Source organism: Ambystoma mexicanum, chromosome 2p (assembly GCF_040938575.1).
Source record: "Ambystoma mexicanum isolate Mex_15411 chromosome 2p, UKY_AmexF1_1, whole genome shotgun sequence".
Taxonomy (NCBI): Eukaryota; Metazoa; Chordata; class Amphibia; order Caudata; family Ambystomatidae; genus Ambystoma; species Ambystoma mexicanum.
The window spans coordinates 486,250,406-486,272,613 of record NC_090923.1 but is presented as its reverse complement, the minus strand read 5'-3'; the positions used below and the strand labels follow the sequence as shown (position 1 = coordinate 486,272,613).

The 22,208-nt window shown below is 50.8% G+C and overlaps 1 protein-coding gene across 1 annotated transcript in view; it reads right to left on the bottom strand.

The window, feature by feature from the left end:
- The window catches only part of IARS1 (isoleucyl-tRNA synthetase 1), a 2,025,584-nt gene that overhangs the window by 1,407,927 nt on the left and 595,449 nt on the right, over positions 1-22,208 (bottom strand). The gene's annotated exons all lie outside the window — the stretch shown is intronic.

Genomic DNA, 22,208 nt, shown 5'->3' with positions numbered 1-22,208 from the left:
TACTAGGTGGTATTTGATATTGGTCACACAACCAAAGTACTCACAATTTATAACTGTCAATTTTTTCTGTGACGCATGTTTTCTTCACCGCCCGTAACAGACATGCAACCTTTTTTTTCTCCTTTTTTGGCTCCTATAGTTACAAAACAAATTCAAATGTAGTTACCTAACTCAGCTAAATGTAATAACTGGAAGGTATGCATACTGATGTACTTCATATACACACTTACCCCGCTAATAGATGGCGGATAGGTAACTAGTTCCTGTAGAGAGGCTTCCTGTGAGTCCTCAGTACCAGTAATTCTTTTTTCTTTTTCTCCTCAATTCTTTTTTGCTAATTCTATATTCAATAGTCTCTGCCATTGACTCACTCCTTGAACCCCCGTCAGTCTATGCTGAGGTTTTTCTTAAACCTTTTGTATTAAAGATGCCGTCTTTCGTAAAATATTCAACTGACATGATTAAGATTGTACACACCATCCATATACATGAGGAAGATATACTAGTTACTATGGATGTGGAGTCCCTGTATACAGCGATTCCACAAACGTAGTGTCTACAAGTATTGGGCGAGTACCTGGATAAACGCACTAGACCGCATTTACCTCCAACCGGTTTTATGCAGGAATGTATTCGTTTATCAATGACGGCAAACTTTTTTTCTCTTTAAAAATCCCCTGTATAAACAAGAGAACGGGGTAATATAGGGGCAACTTTTGCCCCTGATGTGGCAAATTTATACATGGCGGACTACGAGAATAAATACATACTAGGGGCAAACAACCTCCTAGAACATCATCCGGTACATGGCGCACACCTTCGGGTACATAGATGATATTTTTCTCATCTGGAGGGGCTTTATAACATCACTGGTAGAATTTCATAAATGGCTCAATACTTGTGTTGTTAATATAAAGTTCACAATTGAATAGTCATTGGCAGGTAAGTTTCCTTGACCTTATGGTTAAGAAATCCGGGGATAAAATGATTACTACCCTTTTCAAGATGCCCACTGACAAGAACTCCCTCTTGCATTTCAATAGTTTCCATCCAGCCAGTCTACACCAGAATTAGCCTAACGGCCAATTCTTGTGTATTAGGTGCAATTGTACAGAAAAAGATCAATTCAGAACACACGCAGAACACCTAAAAGGGAGTGTGGGTGAGAGGTTACCAGAGAAGATTAAAGAGCACCTAAAAAGATCAGAGAATACTACCAGGGATATGTCTGACCACCCGAGAAAAACGGGAGAATGATTGTTTAGTCTATGTCACTACATTCAACCCAATCAGTGGTGATCTCAAGAAGATTAACAAACACTGGAACCTGGTTAAACAGTCTGGGACCCTGTCTAATAAACCTATGTTTGCATTCAAAAGGAAACAAAATTTAAGACAGAAATTGGTTCACACATATAAGGAATGTAAAAAATATCAATCGGTTCTTAACCAATGGGGATTGCCGCCCTTCCTTGGTCACTACAAATGTGGCAGATGTGTGGCCTATCCACTGACTGAAACGAAACGCGAGTTTCGGTGTGGTACCACAATTTGGAAAATGAAAGATCACACAAACTGCCTTACCAAGGACTGGATTTACATAATTAGTTGTCTATGCCAACTCTTATATGTAGGGAAAACCCCTAGAGGGTGGTACGTCAAAATCTCGAAAAAAAAATCTCGAAAAAAAAAGTCGAATTACTCTTTTTTTTAATTATATATTTATTTTGGGGTCCGGGATTAAAAAAGAAATGGGTGTAAAAAAAAAAAAAAATTAAAAAAAAAAAAAAAAAAGAGGGTTGGGGGAACCCTCCCATTTCGAATAAAAAACCGGCATAAAAAAAATGTCGACTTTTTTTCAACCTTTTTTTTTCGAGATTTTATTTTTCGATTTTATCGCTATAAACCCTGGTCGAACATTTTAGCAAGCATAAACAAAAAGACATGCACTTGAACTGGTTTGTTCTCCAGCATGAGGGGGGGTTGATATAGGAGCTTTACTTCACCGAATTGAACAACGTTAGATAAACACTCTAGACACAGTAAAGCAAGATCTGAACGTTTCAGTAGAGCGGAACGCCCTGGTTACTAAGGATACCATCGCACATTACAGAATAAATATGGGATATATTCTAGATGAATAATTATACTACTTTTGCCCTCATTGACAAATTAAGAAGGACTTTAGCGACATATGAGATTGTTAGGGATCCTGGTGCGTTGTACACACCGGGCTCTGTAAAGCACCCACATCATCCATGGGTGCATTTGGTTCTAGGCACAGGCTTTCTACTGGTACTTATGCCTGGGCATGTATATGCGCTACTCGGTCAAAACTAATTCACATGCATTTTTTGTGCTGTGTGGTATGCACATGCTTTTTGTCCGTACTTCTGACTGGGCACTTATATATGTGGTACTCAATCAATTTTAATACCACCTACAACAAATTTATATGGAGGAATAGCGCTGCACTCATAATCCTTGCTCTATCACCATGATGGTGAGTACGAATATGAAGAGGAGTCCTCCTATAATGAATGCATATACATTGCTAATGCTGCATTCGCAGTCCCCTTTCTATCTCCATGATGGCGACTGCACAAATATAAGGAGGAGTCCATCCTCTATGACTATGTTTGTTCCTGAGTTGAATTGAGATTATCAAGTACTGACATAACGACCGGACCAAACTAGTAAGTAAAGCTACACGGGAACTGTTTGCATAGATTTTGTGGACCTCTTAGACTATATGCCCTGTCCCTGTAGGTGAAGTTACGATGCCGCATTGTGTGTAGCCGTAAAAAATTGCCGTACCATATGTGAACGGCCTCGGTTTATGGACGCGCTGTGATACAAGTGTATCACTGGGTGCTGCAGTATCCCATGGACACCAGTAGTTTGGCCGTGTTGGGGAATAGTTATTCTGCAGGTGTGTGCCTTGTAGTAGTTGTAAATCATTAGGAGGTCTGGTGTATAAAAGATCTTTTTCCTTGCCACGCTTATATCAGGTGGGGGGAGCGTACAGTTTCCCGTTTAGTAATCAATATTGAGTAGTAACAATTGGTAGCAGTAGTATGGATTCTAACGATTGTTCGTCTTCCATTTTCAGAGATACTTTTGAATATAGAATTAGCAAAAAAAAGAATGGGGGAGAAAAAGAAAAAAGAATTACCGGTACCGAGGACTCACAGGAAGCCTCTCTACAGGAACTAGCTACCCTTCCGCCATCTATGACCGCGGTAAATGTGTATATGAAGTACATCAGTATGCATATCTTCCAGCTATTACATTTAGCTGAGTTAGGGAACTACATTTGAATTTGTTTTATTTTCTGTTTGTCTTTTACATTTGGTATGATTTACTCCAGTCCATGAGAGAGGCAAGAAACATTGATTTTGCCTTACGTCCTGAGGAAGGTCCTAAGAAGGAAAGGACAGCATTTTTTGTCCAAAGAGACCGAAACACGTGTCGACGACCACACAAACTGTTTGAAAATTATAAAACAAACTGCAATTGACACTAGTAATAAGGACCGGGTCAGAGAAAATACGGAACAGTGTTTCGTGAATAGTGGTGTACGGTCACTACACTATGTATAGTATTGAATTTATATTTTATTTCTATCGCACTTGTAAATAAGAGTCAAAAAAACTTTTCTTGTATAAATTAAATTGTTTTAAAGGAAACATACAGATGTTTATTTATTTGTGATTCATTTAATAAATTTGTATTGATTTAGATAGTGAGTTGTGTCATCCTGATCCACTGGTCCAACCCCCTTTTGTGTTTGCTATGCCTGATAACCGGGTCTGGAGCCCCCAAAAGTGACAAAGTGCATCCAACTTGCGGAAGCCCCTGGTCCTGTCCAGAAAGAATTTCAGAGCGTGTCTGACATCCAGACAGTGCAAGACCCTCTGAGCCTCGTCATTGGGGTCAGCGAAGAACATAGGTGAAACTATTTCCTCATTTAGATGAAAGACGGAGGGTACCTTCGGTAGGAACGCCGGGTGAGTCCGCAGGACCACCTTATCCCAGTAAAAAGTGGTGTAAGGTTCCGAGGCCACCAGATCCTGGAATCCGACTATGCAAGCGGAGGGAAGTCCCACCAGCAAAGCAGTCAATGGTGACCAGCACCACATTGAGGTCCCACACGGGGTGTGGACTCTTAATGGGCGTGTAAGGAACAAGTTACTTACCTGTAACTGTTGTTCTCCAGCATGGGTCTGGCATGGATTCATATGCTCATGAATATTCCCCGTCGTCAAGCCGGGAATCCTCGGTAAAGAAAAAAAAAAAATCAGTATCAGTTTCGTTTCTGATCTGTCTTTCTTAGTAGTAACCAATCACTGATCTCTGGGTCATACTGCCCCCAGCCAATGACTGCCCTCTCCCTATGCCCCTCCCCTGGCAGCCATCCTCAGATTCGGTAGCACGTGAAGTGGCAGTATGACCAAGTGAAGAGCCGCAGAGGGGTAGGAGGGAGGGTTCGCATGTGAATCCATGCCAGACCCATCCTGGAGAACAACAGTTACAGGTAAGTAACTTGTTCCTTCTCCAGCATGGGGTCTGGCATGGATTTACATGCTCATGTATATAAGAATACATAGCAGTACACACATGCACAACCACAGGAGGTGGCAAAGGCTCGACATTAATCATTACATAAACTCAACATTAAGCACTCCTACCTCCTCACCAGGCCCACCTTCAGGCGAACAGGTTGCGCAACACTTCCTCCCTGGAATCCCGGTCGACTCAGTAGAATCTCGTGAAAGTGTGCGTCGACCTCCAAGTAGCAGCCCTGCAGATGTCCAGCAGGGGCACACCAGACAAGAACGCTGTGGTAGCAGTGATCGCTCTGGTCGAATGGGCTCTCGGACGGCCGGGCAACGGTCCGTTTGCCAACCGGTGACAGTGCATGATGCAGCCGGAGAGCCATCTGGAAATAGAAGCCTTCGAGAGAGCCTTCCCTTGGTTCACAGGTCCAAAATTCACAAATGGATGTGATGTCTTCCGAAAACTCTTTGTGCGGTCCACGTAGAACTTTAGCGCTCTAGCCACATCCAGCGAGTGCAAAGTCTTCTCGGCCGGCGACGAAGGCGACGGGAAGAAAACTGGTAACACCAAGAGCTCGTTGAGGTGGAAGTCCGAAAGCACCTTGGGCATAAAGGATGGGTGCGTCCTCAGCACCACCCTTGTGTCGTGAAAAGTCAAGTATGGAGTCTTGCAGGATAGGGCCTGGATGTCTCCAACTCGTCGTGCGGAGGTGATGGCCACAAGAAATGCTGTCTTCCACGACAGAACTTCAACTGCGCCGAATGCAGAGGTTCGAATGGCGCCCCCATGAGCCTAGACAGCACCACGTTGAGTTCCCACGCCGGGGCAGGAGCTTTCACCGGCGGGACCGATCGGAACAGTCCCTTCATAAATTCCTTCACCAGGCGATGAGACCACAAGGACGCCCGTACCGTAATTCTGGTGTATCGAGAGATCGCAGCCAGATGTATCTTGATGGAAGCGTGAGCTAGTCCAGCCTTGGCCAGCGACAGTAGGTACGGCAGCACTTGAGGGGCCGTAATCCGCAGAGGGTTAATCTTCTGTGCACGGCACCAGACAGAGAACCTCATCCACTTATGTCCGTAGCACTTGAGAGTTGAGGATGCCCTGGCCTTTGCAAGAACTTCTCTGCAGTCAGCCGGGATATCGTACCCTCCAAACTCTAGTGCTGCAGGAGCCAGGCCTGCAATTTCAGCGACTCTGCGTCGTGATGAAGGATGGCACCTCCTTCTCTGGAGAGAAGATCTGCATCCGTCGACAGCTTGACTGGCGGGGACGCTGACAAGTCCAGTAGGTCCGGGAACCAGATTTGTCTCGGCCACGCCGGTGCGACAAGGATCATTTTGCACCGGGACATCTTGAGCTGGTTGATGAGTCTGAGCAGCAACGGTAACGGAGGAAACGCATATAGGAACAGGCCGTCCCAGGGGAACGAGAAAGCATCGCCCATGCACCTCGGTTGGGGAAACCTGCTAGCGAACCTCTGGCACTTGGAGTTCTTCGCTGTCGCAAACAGGTCGATCTGGGATTTGCCCCATCGTTGAGTCGGCCCACTTGATCCTGGCGTAGTTCCCACTCGTGGCAAGAGCGCAGCTCTCTGCTGAGTGAGTCGGCAATGGTGTTTTTATCCCTGCCAGATGAAACCGCACCCGAAACATCCCTTGAGCAACGGCCCAATGCCACAGGTCCTGGGCTTCCTTGGATAGGGACGGGGATCTGGTTTCGCCCTGCTTCTGGATGTAGAACATTGTGGTGGTGTTGTCGGTGAAGATCCTCACCACCTTGCCCTTGACGGCGCAGAACACTGCCCGGAGCTCCAGGATGTTGATGTGGAGCGGCTTCTCCTCCGGGAGCCAAAGGCCTCTCGCGTGAAGATCTCGGGTGTGGGCTCCCCACCCCTCCAGGGAGGCATCAGTCATCACCGTCGCCTGGTGGGCCGGGGTCTGAAAGTCTGTCCCCGCCGCTAGATGAGCGCGGGTGCCCCACCACCGGATCACTCGTCGGAAGGTCTCGTTGAGAGGGATCCTGTCCTCGAAGCTGCCTGTTGCTTGAATCCAGCGTGAGTCGAACTCCTGTAGAGGGCGCATCCGAAGCCTGCACAGGCGCACAAGATAAATGCAATAGGACATCATACAGAGGAGTGACTAGATGGACCTCACTCTGGCCATGTCCGTGGCCACAGACGCTGCACCTTGCCTAGGATGGCCTTTGTCCTTTCCTCTGACGGCGAGGCCAGACACGCCACTGTGTCGAGCTCGGCTCCCAGAAACAGTGTGACTTGAGAGGGGACCAGGTGGGACTTGGGCAAGTTGATGGAGAACCCCAGGTCCGTGAGCAGCTAGACAGTCTTCGCTGTGTGTTCTACGGCGAGCTCCCTTGTCCTTGCGCGGATGAGCCAATCGTCCAGGTAGGGGTAGACGTGGATCCCCTGCAGGCGCGCAGCCGCGCCGCCACTTGAGCGAGGCACTTGGTGAAAACCCTGGGTGCAGACTTCAATCTGAACGGGAGGGCCTTGAACTGGTAGTGCCGCCCTTGGACCACAAACCTGAGGAACTTCCGGTGCCCTTTTAGGATGGGAGTGTGAAAATATGCATCCTACAAATCCAACGACGACAGGAAATCGCCCTCCTCCAGCTGTCCCCAGCATGTGCTGGAGGGTACCATCCGGAACTTCTGTGCCTTGATGTACTTGTTCAGTCGTCACAGATCCAGGATGGGTCGCCACCCTCTTGTCTTCTTTTTCACGAGGAAGTACCTTGAGTATACTCCGGAGCCCCAGAGCCTCTTTGGGACGAGCTCGATGGCAGCTTTCTTGAGCATCACCGTTACCTCCAACAGCAGTTGAGGGACGTGGTTTTCTTTCCTGGTCACGGGAGGAATGCAGGGGCACTTTTTTTATAAAATCGAGGGCGTGCCCCTGGGCCAGGGCATCCAGCACCCAAAGGTCGGTGGAGTTGGACTCCCACACGCTGACGAACTTCGCCAGCCGGCCTCCCACTGGGGTGCTTCGTGGGGGCCCGACGCAACGTTCGGATCAATCTTGCTTGGAGGACACCTTGCCGCCTTGGCCTCCCTGGCGACCACGGCGGATCCACCCAACTTGCCTCGTCCTCTATAGGCTTCCTGCGACGAGGAGTGGGCCGCTTGGCGGTACGTAGAGGAGCCACCGCCGAATCCCTTGGAGGCACCCTCCAGAGCGCCGAACGGACGGCCTTTGTTGCTGGAGAACTCCCAGGGCCTTAGCTGTCACCGTGTCCGCCTTGATGGCTTAGAGGGACTCATCCACTGCTTTCTCAAACAGGTTGTTCCCGTCGAACAGCATGTCCAAAACCTTGACTTGTACGTCCTGGCAGAAATCCGTCGCCTTGAGCCACCCTCGTCTCAAGCAAACGCTGTTGCCTAGCTGGCGGAAACCGGTGTCGGCAATGTCCGTTGCCACCGTTATGGGGTGGTCCTCGTCGGGTAGGAAGTCCAACAGGGGGGCGATCTTGTACCATAACTCCCTGTCTTAGCGGGCCATGATCGTGAGGGCGTTGGCCGCCTTAATCGTTGTTGCCGCGGACGAGATAACTCGTCCCATTGTATCCAGCTTCTTTCCTTCGCCGTACGGCAGGGAAGGTGACGTCGAGGCCGATGCCCCCCCCCCGCTTTCTTCTTGGCCGCTGTTGAGACGACCGAGTCAGGGGTCGGTTGCGCCCTAAGGCACAAAGGTGCCGCGTCGGGGACCCGGTACTACTTCTGGTACCGATCCCTCTTGGCAGGCGTCGTAGACTGGTTCTTGAGAAGGGCGAGACCCTCGTCCCAGATGTCATCCAGCAGAGGCACGGCGAGGACTGTCTTCCTCTTGGCGTTGCGCCGTTGGTAAAGGAAACCTTCCCTCTTCTTTTCGGGGCAGAACTGAAAAAGCTGAGATGCCCTGGCGATCATAGCGTGGAAAGACCCAATTTCGTCGGGCGGGGAGGCCCGGGCTGGAGGCGATGGGAGCTCCGTTCCGTCGTCGCCGCCGCCGCCGTCATTCGTACCCGTCGTGGCCGTGTCCGTTCCTGTGTCATCCCCAGGTACGGGGGGCGTGGGCAAAGGCTGAGCAGGCCACGAGGGTTGAAAAGGCGGGGCTGGATGGGTCCATCTTCTATTGTTTGGGGGACTTCCCGACGGGCCTGGCTCTGGCTCCTCCGTCAGGCCTGGTTCCAGCTCCTCCGTCAGTGGTAGGGGCAATCTCATCCTTATCTCCGAACAAAGGATTGTATTGCCAACAAAATGGCCGCCGAGTTGTCCTGCGGCTCCGGAAGCGTCGGGCGCGACTGTTGACTTGGAACCTCGCCGGCGCCGCCGTCTTTCTCGTCGTCCCCTTTGTCGGGATCACTCCCGTGGGACCGGGCCTCTTCAACGCCCTCATCGAAGCCCTCCAAGACTTCAACCAGTTCCTCCTCGGAGGCTGTGTCCGTGTCCACAATGGCCACCGGCTCCCCCCCTCTTCTCTGCTGGGATCTTCACGGGGGTCTTCTTGATGGGCCTGAAAGTGGCTTCCCTCCGCGGTGGCAGGGAAACTCTGGGCCCAGAGGTCACCTCCACTGGTGTAGCCGCCTCAGGCTGCGCCAGGGCCGCCACGATCGCCTTGATAGAGACTTTGGCCGGGTGAATCAAGGCCTTCACCACCTTCAGCGGGCCTGTGGCCTTCACCTTGGTGGGGGGGGGGGGGGGAGGATCACCCTTTCGAGATCAACCGGGGCCTCTCCAGAAGCTTCGCCGGGTTCTCGGCCTTCCTCTTCCCTGAGCCAGAGCGTTGGCTCGTGGTTCATGGCACTGGAGAGGATGCGCCCTACCTGGCAGCCGAGGAGCCCGACCGTAGGGCGCTCCAGGTTCCCGCTGGCTCGTGGTGCTTTGCCTTCTGTTGGGCCCCCGTCGCCGGGGCACCCTCACAGGACTTAAAAGACCACTCGGACTACAACTTCTTCTCACCTGACGGGCTCTTTCCCTCCAGCCAGCTGGAGAGACGAAGGTGTTGGTCCCTGATGGTCCGTTCCGACATTTTCCCGCAAAACGCACAGTCCTTCTCCACGTGAGTTTTGTCCTCATGAAGGCAGTAGAGACATTTCAAGTGCTCGTCCTCCTTGAACACATTCTGCAGCTGGCAGCCAGGGAAAACCCTGAACAGCTTTCCGGGCGTCGAGCTTCCTTTCTCCTGGGCCCTGTCCGGGTAGGCCACAGAAACTTCAGGACTCCTCCAAGAAGCGTAACTCGATGAAAACTTCACCCTTGAGGGGCATAGAAAATCCAAAACGGGCCCCCGTTGATCGGATGTGGACACGGTGGAGCTTAAGGCTCTATTTGACCGAAAAATGAGAAAATCTCTTTGAAAAAGTGCGAAAAACGCAGCAAAAGCTTGAGCGCTAAACACGAGGACTCCCAACACTTGAGCGTGCAGTAAGAATCTGAGGATACCTGCCAGGGGAGGGGCTTAGGGAGAAGGCAGTCATTGGCTGGGGGCAGGATGGCCCAGAGATCAGTGACTGGTTACTACTGAGAAAGACAGATCAGAAACGAAACTGATACTGATTTTTTTCTTTACCGAGGAATCCCGGCCGGACGACGGGGAATATTCATGAGCATGTGAATCCATGCCAGACCCCATGCTGGAGAAAGCCTGGACAATCCCGCCAGCTGTTTGACAATCGGTTTGGAGGAGAAGACCGCCTCCTCTGAATTTCTGTAGGCCCCTATCTGTAGTCCCCTAAGGCTGCCAGTTAAGTGCGACATGTGTCCACCTGAGTCCAACGTGCACGTAAAGGGGGTTGATCGCCTTAGAGTCTGCCCAGTGACAGAACCTGCTCCATTTACTTTTATATTGGTTCCTGGTAGCCTTGCTCCTGGCGCCCTGAATGATCTCCACATTAACCCGTGATAGGCTCAAGTGCTTGAGGGTGATCTGCTCAGGAACCACGCTGCAAGGGCTAACTTCTGAGGCACGGGGTGGAGGACCCTGCCCCCCTGCTGGGATAGGAGAGGTGTCGGCCCCAGTGGAAGGCAAATGGGTGGTCTGTCCGAGAGGCTGAGCAGTTCAGAGAACCACAGTCTCGCTGGCCACCAAGGAGCTATCAAGATGATGCTGAGGTGACAAGCTTCATTCATCTTGCGGTGGACCCTGGGTAACAGAGGTGTTGGGGGGGGGGGGAGGAATATGTGGCCATGCCCTCCCATTGAATCTGCAATGTGTCTACCAGGGAGCTGGGGCCCAACCCCTGCCAGGACGCAAACTGATGGCACTTCCTGCTCTTCCGGGAGGCAAATAGATCCACCTGAGGATTGCCCCATGTGTTGGAGACCACCTGCAGTACCTGGTCGTTCAATTTCCATTTGTAATTGTCTGCTCCCAGCCTGCTGAGCCTATCCGCTTCCAAGTTGGCCTCCTCGGGAGGTGGACGGGCGTGAGGTAGATGTTTTCCAGGGCACATTCCCACATGCTGACCGCTAGGCTGCACAGCGGAAGGGACTTGGTACCCCCGGTTTGTTGACATAGTAAATGCTGGTGGAGTTGTTAGTCCGGATAAGGACGGCCCTGCCCCCAATGAGCAGAAGGAATGCTCTGAGGGCTAGCCAAATGGCCCTGCGCTCCAGCCCATTGATATGCGACTCCTGCCGGGTCCAGACTCTGTGGACAATGTGGCTTTTCAGATGAACAACAAAGTACCAAGGATAAGTGACATCTTGGGATCAAGATGAAGAGACTTATGCTATAAACATGATGAAGATACTTAGTTTAAACGTGTACACATGCAATGAAACGCAAGCAGAAAAGGAATCATTAAAGTTATGAAGCTAGCCAAATGCTTTTAATAAGTTAGATTGCAGCAAGCGCCTATATTTTATATATACATATATATATATATATACATATATATATATATATATATATACATATACACACACCTCGGAGACATACGAGGAAGGCCTCAATTAAGTGGCGCAGTTACAAAAGCAATTGAATTAAACAGAATATACTTCAGTTAAGGAGTTGGCTGAGCCAGGAGAGCCAAGGTCTTATCAGAACTAGAACTGGCTGACATTGGATACAATTAGCGTGAAAGAACAGAAGCTCCTGTTCAAGAAGGTCAAGTGAAAACAAGACGTCAGAGGACTATTGGGGAATTAAATCAAATACACGAAAAGGCTCAAATCGTGGTGTCCAGTCATGTGATGGAAGAAAGGTGGACGCATGAGAAGATCACACCTACGCACGGAAGCCATACAGTATCCAGACTCCATATAAAAATCCCAGAGAACAGTACATACTCAAGGGCAACTTCAAATCACTAATTGACACTGAACCATTGAGGTGATGGAGTGTACTTTCAATTAGTGGGAAGCTGGTATCAAGACAAGCTCACCCGCACCCTGTTCGGTCTACATGCTGCTCACATAGGTGGAAAGTTACTGACGGGGGTTAGTAGCCAACCAATTGTAGAGGACCACATAGTTGGGGGTCCTATAGTTTGTGTAGCCAATGGGACATCGTGCATTTAGTGATGTTCATAGTGGCCATTTTGAAGGTAGGGCTTAGTTGCCCCACCTGATTTTAAGTATCCAATTATTTCTCTTCGTTAGTCTATACAGATATAACACCTATGCTTAGTTATTCACTTAGAACCAATCCCGCTTCCCGATAGGTTTTAGTAATTTGCCACGTAGGATGACGTTGCTAATGACGCAGGTCAGCACGTCAGCTATGACCAATTTTGGGTTTAAGAACCCAGCATTTTTAATGAAATGATTGAGAGTAGTATCGAGCGATTGCGGATGTTCGTTGTACTCCCTGTTTGAGTTACTTGCATTAAAACAGATGAACTTTTGCCAAGCTATTTGTGTCATCTGAATTATTAATGTTTGATTAAAATCTGCATCCCCATCCATCTCCAGGGTATTGCTACTCATCTTAAAGGGCTGGAAGTCTCCAGTTCAGGAGACTGTTGGATCCGGGTGAATCCGCATGGACCGGTCACCACTGGTTTCCCTCCGAGACAGGTACTGAGGAGGGGGACTGGAAAAAGCCCTGGTTAGGTGCCTTGTGCTGCTTGCGTCTGTGCCGGCTAAGAGATCTATCCGGTTGACTAGACCATCTTTCCTAAAGGCTCCGAAGGCCGGACCTTTATCCTAGCGCTGGTGCGTTTGGCTGTAGGTCTTGGGTGCAGACTTAGTTAGAATAGATACAGATTTCGTGTGCCTGGGAGCTATTCTTTTTCTTATCAAGTTGCTCACCCGTTGTCGAATAGAACAAGTCGCCCTCCCTCGAAAGGCAGGTCGAGTATCGCTCCTGCACATCAGTGTTGAATTTTGTCACCTTCACCCCTGCCATCCTTGGGTCTGTGGCAATACATATGGCTCGGCCTGAGTGGTCAATGTGGGCCACCGTGGACTCCATTATATTCTGGGCCACGATTTTGGGATCCGCCAACCTGGCCTTGAACTGTGCCTGGCTGTAGGCGGGGAGCTCTGGAAGGAAGTCTGCGAACTCCTGCCACAGCTTCTGATTGACAGCCGCCAACATGGCAGCAGCATTGGCCTGACGCAGGTGGAGTGGCGTTTGAGTACATTTTCTTTCCAAACGCTTCCAAAAGCTTTTCCTCCTTGCCCAGGAGTACGGGTGCTGACGCCGCTGAGGAAGACTGTGATTTGGAGTATAGTGATGCAGCTGCTATCACTGAGGAGTGTGGTTGGGGGTGCAACGACAATAGGAGGGAATCCCATTCCGTTTGCCTGTACTTCGTGTCGAGACGCTTGTTAGTAGGATGGGTAGAGTGTGGCTTGACCCAGCCTTTTTTGACTAAGGCTTTGACATCCTTTTGAAGTGGAATTCCAGTTCTAGTAGGACTTAGTAGTGTAAGTACCTCAGCCAGGACTCCTGCATCAGGTTGTTCCACCTGTGGCTGCGGGATGCCTAGGTACTCAGCCAGACCCGCCAGCCTCTCATGGAATGCTTTGGCTGGCGGAGTGTCCAGGTCTTTCTCCTCGTTTGTGCCCATCGTTGTGTCCTGCTGATTTTGGGGAGCAGGAAGAGTACTGGGTGCGGGCAGTTGTGGCGTGCGGACTATCAGTGCCGGAGGCTGCTGAGGGGGCTGACCCAGAGCTGCCGAAATAGCGACAGCGTGGGAGCAAGGGGCTGAGCTGTGAGCTGGACCCATGGGCGGTACTACAGTCGGTACTGCAGTGGGTGCCTGCGGCTGTACCGGAGGGAACATGTCCCTGATTGCACCCCTGAGTATGGTACCCATCTGTGGTGCTCTCATGAGGGCGGGGAACTTCTCAAAGAACCTGTCCTCGCACGCAGGAGGGGTGCCTAATGGGATAGAAGCACCTGCGGGCACAGGGCCCAGAGGCTGCGGTGTCCTGGGCGTGCCCTGTCTCTCCAATTTGGGGAATGCATACCTTCCCTGTAAAGCGGAGGGATAGGATGCGGACCAGGTGACAGGCGTTGTCCAGTTCCACCTGGAAGCACGCTCCCCTGCCTGATGTCCGAGTGGGAATTGCGCCGAGTGAGCGCCATTTTTTCTAGCCCAGTGGCCTTTTTGTCTGGTCATGGTGCTTGCTGAGCTGTGTCTGGTCTCCACCTGCACGCTGAACAGCGGTGGTTGCGACCTTCCCTGCACCTCAGGTCGAGACCCGATAGGCGGAGTGCCCTCGGCCATGGTGCTGGTAGTGCTGCGTACAGGCACCCACTCGGACATGGGTCCTGTACTATGGCAGGGCCCCTCAGGTTGGGACCCGGTAATAGAGCCTTGCGGCCCCTCATCGGTAGCACCGGTAGCTGGAGCAGCCTCTGTATTCCTTCTGGGTTTAGTACCTGAAAGGTCCCTCCCCCGTGGCCACTCCCCTGGGAAGGAGTCGGCCTTGTGGGGTGCAGAGGAGACCAGGGCATCTACCTTGGGCCTGGTCTTCCTTCTCACGTATGCTTTAAGGTCCTCTAGAGGCGATCTTTCGAACAACTCCCTCCACTTGGCAAGCCGATTCTTCAGTCAGCATGCGCAGAATAAAGTTGTTACACGCAGTACAGCGTCCAAGCCTGGGTCTGGGTCAAGGCACCGGAGACAGAGTGCATGAGAGTCGGACATTGGGAAGGGACCATCGCAGGCTGGACACCTGCAGAAGCCCGCCGTCGTTGACATGCGCCGGGGAGGAGCGTGGCGCCAGAGGACAGAGCAGTACCCAACAATTGGAAGAAAAAAAGAAGAGAATCCTTCTTAGTGGAAGAGCGCATGGAATTACAAGGCTGGAGGCCTAACCCAGGAGCGCTGGTGAAAGCCGCCCGTTCCCGTCGATGTGGAAAAGAGGACTGAGTGGCGCTGGTGGGTGGAGTTGGGAGAGCGCATGCTCTCAGGGACGCACCGCCATCTAAATTTAAAGGGGAAGATGATTTCCCTGGTGTAAAAGGTTCCATCTCCCGTCCCTAACGAGGGATGCCCATATAGTATGGAGGAAGGGGACAGGAAGTAGAAATAAAGGGACCTCAATTATGGAATCTATTCTGGTCATCAGTGCCTTTTCAATTAATTAAGGCTCTTTATCACTTTTGAGATTTGATTAAATTGGTTGAGTAGAAGAAAAAGAATTTTAGTTAAACATTCATGAAATTGTGATTTAATAATTAACTAGAAATTAGTACTCCCGATTAAATTGTGTTAGTATGCTTAGGATTTAGACAGAAAAATGGGAATTTATATTTGGAAATGTTATGAATTTATAATGTGGATTGTAATTTTCATGTAGAATTTGAATTAATGTAATATTTAATGGTTGTGTAAGGTTTTATCTTGTTATAAAACTGACTGCACACGAAGAAATAAATACAAAAGTCATGTGTGGAGTTTGATGTGTGTGTTCCCTTGGCCACAACCCTTCCTCCTGTGTCTGCAGCATCAAGGGAGCTTTCAATATTGGCACTAGCCGTCTGGTTGCCTTCACTTAAGGTTTTAATGGTATGAGAGTGCAAAAGCTCTGGCACCCCAATAACCTGCGTTTCCAATAGATCCCACTGGGCTCTGTAGAAGCTGGCCATAAGGGTTGTATTATTGGCAATATGCATCTGGTATGCAGCAGAAGTCACAGCTGTCTTCCCAAGAGCATACATTCTTTTGCTCTGCTTATCAGGTGGCAGAGGTAGCTTAGAGAGTATCCGTCCTCTTGCAGCCGATTCCAACTACTGAGGAATCAGGTTTTAGGTGACCCTTAATAAAGAGAAGGTCTGTTGTGGTAGTTTTAGAGCACTTCTCAATAAGCAGGATGACTGTTCTAGTAAGAGCAGGAGTAGACGGCGAAGGTGGGAGACTTCTTCTGACGGATTGTAACAGAAGGATATATTGCCGTACCAGTTTCTCATCATAGAGGATGTTGTCAACGAAGTCAGTGTCTTCCTCCGACTCCTGTGCGTACAATTTGAAAAAAAAATCAGCTGCACTCTTCAAAAGATTATAGAGAAGCTCGTCATCAATCGGCAAGCTTGAATCGGGCTCTTGTGTGACATCTGGGGATGCCATGGAATAGTCATCTGGCTCATCAGGGTCTGTGCCAGGGTCGTCGTGGTCATCCCCCACGTTCACATCTATCTCAATTATAGACGCCTCATAGGGGTCAGTATGTTTTACCCTAGGAACTTTAGAGGCAGTTCACCCTCTCCCTGGGAAATGTGTTTGCGCTGAATAGGGTGTTAGTTTAAGAAATCTACAAAAGAGGCAATTTTGTCCGTGGGGTTTTCAATCCTATCCCTAGTCCAAGGACCACTAGACGGTGTATCTTGTAGGAGAATAAACTATTTCCTCCTTTTGTGATATACTAGATCTTCTTTGGAGTACCTCTGTCAACGGGGAGGCGCCTCCTGTTTAACCGGACTCTTGTGTATTAAATTCCGTCAAAACAGACTGTTTCGGCGGCTGTTTCCGCAGCTGTGCCTGGATAGGCGTCTATGTGGGAACATTTGGCGCTGAACCACTCTTGCACAGCATGTGTTTTTCGACTTTCGCCGAAGGACGAGCACCGGGCATAGAGGTCTTTTGAAGCGCCTGCAGAAGGGGTAGGCTCTGCGGCCGACCTGCCGCTTTTTCGACCGTTATGCCGAACCGTGAGCCGAGGGCTTAAGATGTTTGTGTGTCGGCACCCTGTGCGCTTGATGGTGTGCTCTGGTCAGGTGAAGGGGCTCCCACGGAAACATTGCCGTTCCTCAGTCAACAGCAAAGATCGGCAGGAGGAGCAAGGGTATTGGATCCTGTCCGACAGACCCTGGCTCCTGATCCCAACTGGCCGCCAGGTGGAGGTGGAGGCGCCTCATCTTGAGGCGAGCATGCTGCGCAGTGAGCACGGAGGAGGCCATCCGTCCCAGAAGTTGCTGGAACCACCATGCTGAGGTGGTCAAGTTGTCCAGAAAGTGCCCTATCGCCTTGTGAAGGGAGAGGAGCCTCTCGGGCATGGGAAACACCCGCTGAACAGCCGTGTTCCAACACACCCCAAAGAAGATCAGATCCTCTGAGTGGCACAACTGTGTCCCAACCTGGGTCTCCTCAACACGAGGGAGTTACTCCTCTCAATGTACCCCTTCGCCGTTGATTAAATACGGGTCGGAAGGGCTGATTAAGTGAAAGAGTGGGGAGCTCACACACCGCCACGAACCCAGGCTGCAAAATAAAGGGACACTGGTTCACACAGCAAGACAACTCACAAGAATACAAGTGGGCGAGAGGAGGAATTCTACCTGAGAGATAGCGGGAGAGGTATCGAGATGGGTACCGGGAGTGGTTGTGAAAGAGACCGGTATCTAAAGAGAAGGATGAACATATGGATGAGAGGTGTCTATGGGTTGAGCTTTCCTGACAGAGGAGAGTGTAGAGAATCCTGACTGGTGTTACATGAGGAGGTCCAGAGGTCCAATTCAATCCAATGGGAAGTGAACAAATGAAGGAAGTAGGGAAAGGTTAGTGGGGGACTATTCCCGCACGGCACGAGGGTCGCGCTGGTGCTATAGATTTGTCAGCAGAGCATCCCGAGACGTACACTTGTTATTACAACTGGGATTCCTGGAAGGTGAACTTGATGTAGCAGGAGAGCGTCCTAAATGCACTTTTGATTGGAGGGAACAGAGAAGTCTGGGATCCGATACTGGTCTTAGGAGGAGTGTGGGTACAAAGAAGCCATGATCTAGTGTCGCCCAGGGCACGGATGCAGTCTGTGAGGTGTTTAGCGGGACTACTTAATTCCGCTGTGAAACGTCACCCGGGGAGAAGCTGCAGTCCGCGAGTTGGTTAGTGGGACTTGCGTCGAAGATATGAGGAGAGTGTCTGCGGCAGGTAAAGTACAGCAGAACTGAAATCAGTTCGCGTACCAGGGAGGGAGGAGGGGAGGTGAGTAGGAGAAATGGAGGAGAAGGTAGGGTTACAGTCCAGGGCGAAGGTACTGATTAATCGACAGGCGAAGGCAATCCGATATTCAGAAGGCTCGTCGAGAAACAAAGGTACAGAACGGCGTGCAGAGAGAAGTCAGAGATAATGAGCCAAATAGTCAAAGAATCCCGAGGTTAACCAAAAGTCCAAACTGAGGCAAACAACTTTAATAAGAAGCAGTGTTTGGTCTGCTGAGCAGTGCCTTATGGGAGGAAGACGCATCGGCTGCAGGCGTAGTCAGCTGACTGCAGGACGCTGTTCAGCGCAGCTTCAGGAATGTGCTGTACATAGGAACGCCTTTAATGTTTCTGTAGTAACCGCCAACGATTGTAAAAGGGAGCCGCACTGAATCTCCCACAAAGCCCCACAGCTGTAGTAAAGCCATAGCATGCCAAAGAGGTAAGAGAGCGGGAATCCAGAGCCATAACACTACTGCAAAAATCCTGGAGTAGAAACCAGAGCCTCTGTCTGAGGAATCGGTTCCACCGCCGGCATCTGCAAGAGCAAAAGGACCTCCCATAAAAGAGTCGGGGACCCAACCTCACGGAGAGGATGGTAGAGGAAAAGGAAGAGGAAGACTGAAGCCTGTGGAGACCAAGGATAGGAGCCAAGGTTTTTTTTTTTTTTTTTTAAAGAGGCTTCCAGCTGTCCTGGAAAGGAGCCAGTCAGCCCCCTAACTGGGGAGCTGTGTTCCCCGACCGTGATGTCACTGTTTCTCGGTTGGAGCAGAGTAAGGGGAGCTAAAAAACAGGAGCAAAGTCCTCTGCTGTTTCCTGCTGTTGTTGTGGGTGACCCGTCAGGCCTCTGTATATTGCAGCCCTGAAAACCCCTTGACGCCGGTGAAAGTGTGGGGTTTGAATTCGGTCCTGCCCGGGAGGTCTGAGGGAAGGATTTCTGTCCAGGCTTCGTCAGTCTGGCCAAGGACTTGGCAGTTTGAGTGGAGGTTTTATTCTTGATCAACTCGTCATCGGTTGACAAATGAAGAGGTCCACGCCCAAAAAGGGCATATCTAGGATGCGCTCTTGCACGTCAGATGAAAATGTAGTGTCATGCAACCACGCCGTCCTTCTCATCTCAACACCCAGGCACAACCCTCTGCTGGCTGTGTCGATGTGGGAGACCAAAGACTACATGAGGTCCTGCGCAACGGCCCGGGCATCCGCCAGACCGGCCTTGAAGGAGGCTTCCCTCTCCAGAGGAAGGTCAGGCAGAAACTCAAAGAGCTGCTGCCACACCTTCTGGTTAGCTGCAGCCAATAGGGCGCGGGCATTGGCCTGCCGCAGATGCAGTTCTGATATGGCATAACAGCATTAGCCCAAAGACTCAAGGACCTTGTCTTCCTTGGAAAGACAACTGGAGGTGGCTCTCGAGGAGGAAGACGACAGACCATGCTTTAGAGTAGAGGGAGGTCACAGCCACCACTGAAGAATGTGGCGTAATATGGGAGGCCAGGAGGATTGGCTGTGTGTCCATCACCCTGAACCTGCTGTTCAACTTCTTGTTCATCTGGGTGTTGGCCTTGGGCATCTCCCAGACATTTCTCGCCATCTGCAGGAAATCCTTTTGGAGAGGGATGCCAGACCAGATTGTGGTGTGCTTGCCTAAAACATCTGCTAGCACTCCCGACCCCTGGTGGCTTTCCTTGGGCAGAGGGACCCCCAAGAACTCTGCCAGGCCCTGAAGGGGGTCATGAAAGGACTTGACGGATGCAGAGGATTCAGCGTCCTGGGCGTCATTGCTCCCACTCCTGCTTTTTTAACTGACCGAGGGGAGGCCGGAGCCGAAGACTGGTCCCACTTCTGTTGAGGGGGAGGCGTTAGTGGTACAGAAGGAGGTGGAGGGGTCTGAACAACCGGCATGGCCTGGACCGGGGAGGGACAGGCACTGGTTGTGCTGGAGGGACAGGCAAAGGACCCAGAGGAGGCAGCCGTGGAAGCACCACCTGCGAGATCACCTCCTTCACTAAATTCTTCAGGAGCCCAGTCATCTAAGACGAACGTATGAGGAGGAGGAAGCGTTCGAAGAAGCGATCCTCGCTAGTCACCGGATCCCTAGGGGCATGGCTCTCCGAATCGCTGGGCTGCCGCACCTGGTCAAAGCGCTGAGGTGATTGAGGCGTGTAGCCGTAAGGCTGCGATGGGTAGATGTACCCCTGAGATGACCAGAAGCCTGTACCATAGAGTCTGCCGCCGCTTCCAGAGGGAAGGGGACTGGGACCTTCTTGAAAGGCCCATTCAATGGGCGATAGCACAAGTATGCCCTGATTCGAATCCAAAATGGCTGCCGGCCTAGCAGGCTCCACCACGTGTCTATCCACCATTTTGGGGCCTTGTGCCACGCCCTGGGTGGGCGGTGCGAAGGCCACAAGCAGGCGCTGACATGGTAGGGCACTTCCTGGATCCCAAAGCCGAAACAGCAGCGTTGACCTCAGAGACCACTCTAGTAGGTGATGAGCCCTCGGCAGACTGGCCAGTAGTCGAAACGCCCTGACTCACGACCTCGGAGTGAACTCCGGTAGGCTGTGCGCCCTTGGCACCTGCACAGCTAGACGTGCTGGAAAGTGCTGAGCACTGACTTGGCAGTAGCACCCGACAATCCCTTACCCTTTGGGGTTGAATAGGACAAACTTGATCACCACTCCAAGCTTGGGAGCCGGTAGCCTCGACAGCCTCAGGTCTGTCCCCAGAACGCCAGAAAGAGCCCCTGGCTCCGTTGGCTTGAGAGCCGTGGCCTTGGGCCTGCCAGAACTTGAATCCAAGGAACCCTTGCCCGTGGGAACCCCCGGGAAGGAGTAGCCACGCTGAGGAGCCATGCTGAACAGAGGGCCTACCTTGTCTTGACGAGAGGTGTGAAAGATCTCCCTCCAAAGCGACAACCGATTCTTCAATGCCCTGTGACCGAAAGCGCTGCAAGCCACGCACGCCTCCTAGTGGTGGTCAGGGCCCAGGCACTCAGAGTGCATGAGGGTCCAAGGCCGAGAACAAGCAGTCACATGAGGCACATCTCGTGAATCCTCCTGCTGCCGACATGCGCCAGGGGAGTCGAGGTACCAAAGGGAGGTTAAATAGATTGAAAAACAACGAACAGGGGGCAAGTCTAAAGTTTAAAAAGTCTCTGCACTGGCTGCCATGTCCGACACCGTCTGTGTGAAAAATGGGACTGAGGGGAAGCGAAGGGCAGGGCCTTGGCGGGGCGTTCCCACATCTGAGGCCACTTACCCACACGCTGTACAAAATGTAAAGTGGAAGCTCAATTCTTCACTGCCAAAGTTTCCGGTACCATCCCCTTGTAAGGGGACGCTTGTAGGGACACCCACAAAGATGGATGAAAGGGGATGGGACATACGAGTAGTCTTGCTTACTTTAAAATATATTTACCCAATGTTGGAATACCTGCTTGCTACAAGCAAAGGGTTTTCACCATGGCAAGAAAGACATTAATCAACCCATACAAAATTACAGCTTTACCAGACCTGCATGCATACTTTGGTTATTCAGAAGAGCAATTAGTTACTCTGTTAAGGTGGATTTCTAAAATCTGCCCGGGGGAGGGTGGTCTGGGACAAACTTAGCAGGCAACCAAAACCCAATCAAGGTAGAGTGGATGAGCAGTCAAGTAGTAATCTCAGGAAAAGTGTGAGTGTGGTCATGGGCTACAATGAGTCACACAGAATAACCTCAATAAATCAAGTTAGTCAGTATGAAGGTCAGCTCCAAGATGTATGGGGCCTTGTGCCCAAAAGCCCAAACATTCAAAATAGTTTCTTCAAGGAAGTTATTTCAGAACTGATGCAGTGGCATTCCCTCCTATTCCCAGGGTAAGCCCTAGGAAAAGGATTCTTCGCCCAGGATCGACAACCAGAGGGAGTTTAGGGACAAGGGCTCCATACCCAAAGCTAGCCTACGGGAGGGTGGGACAGAAACTGTAATGTTAACTTAGACCCACCCCCGACTCGATACTTCCAGGTGACACTTTAGGAATTTTCTTCCTGTAGTGTTCTGGAATTCACTAGAAACAAAATTGTCTGTCCCTGGTTCGAGTGAGGGAAGCCCAGGGTTCACAGGTGAAGGTCACTTTTCTGTTCAGGAGCTGGTCACAGTGGTTCTCACCAGACTGTTCCAGTCAGCTTCAAGAAGAAAAAACCCAAATGCAGAAAATATGCCGACTTCGGCAGTGCAGACACTTAGGGCACCTAACGGAAGGGCAGAGAGCTTGTTCCAGCGGAGGTCA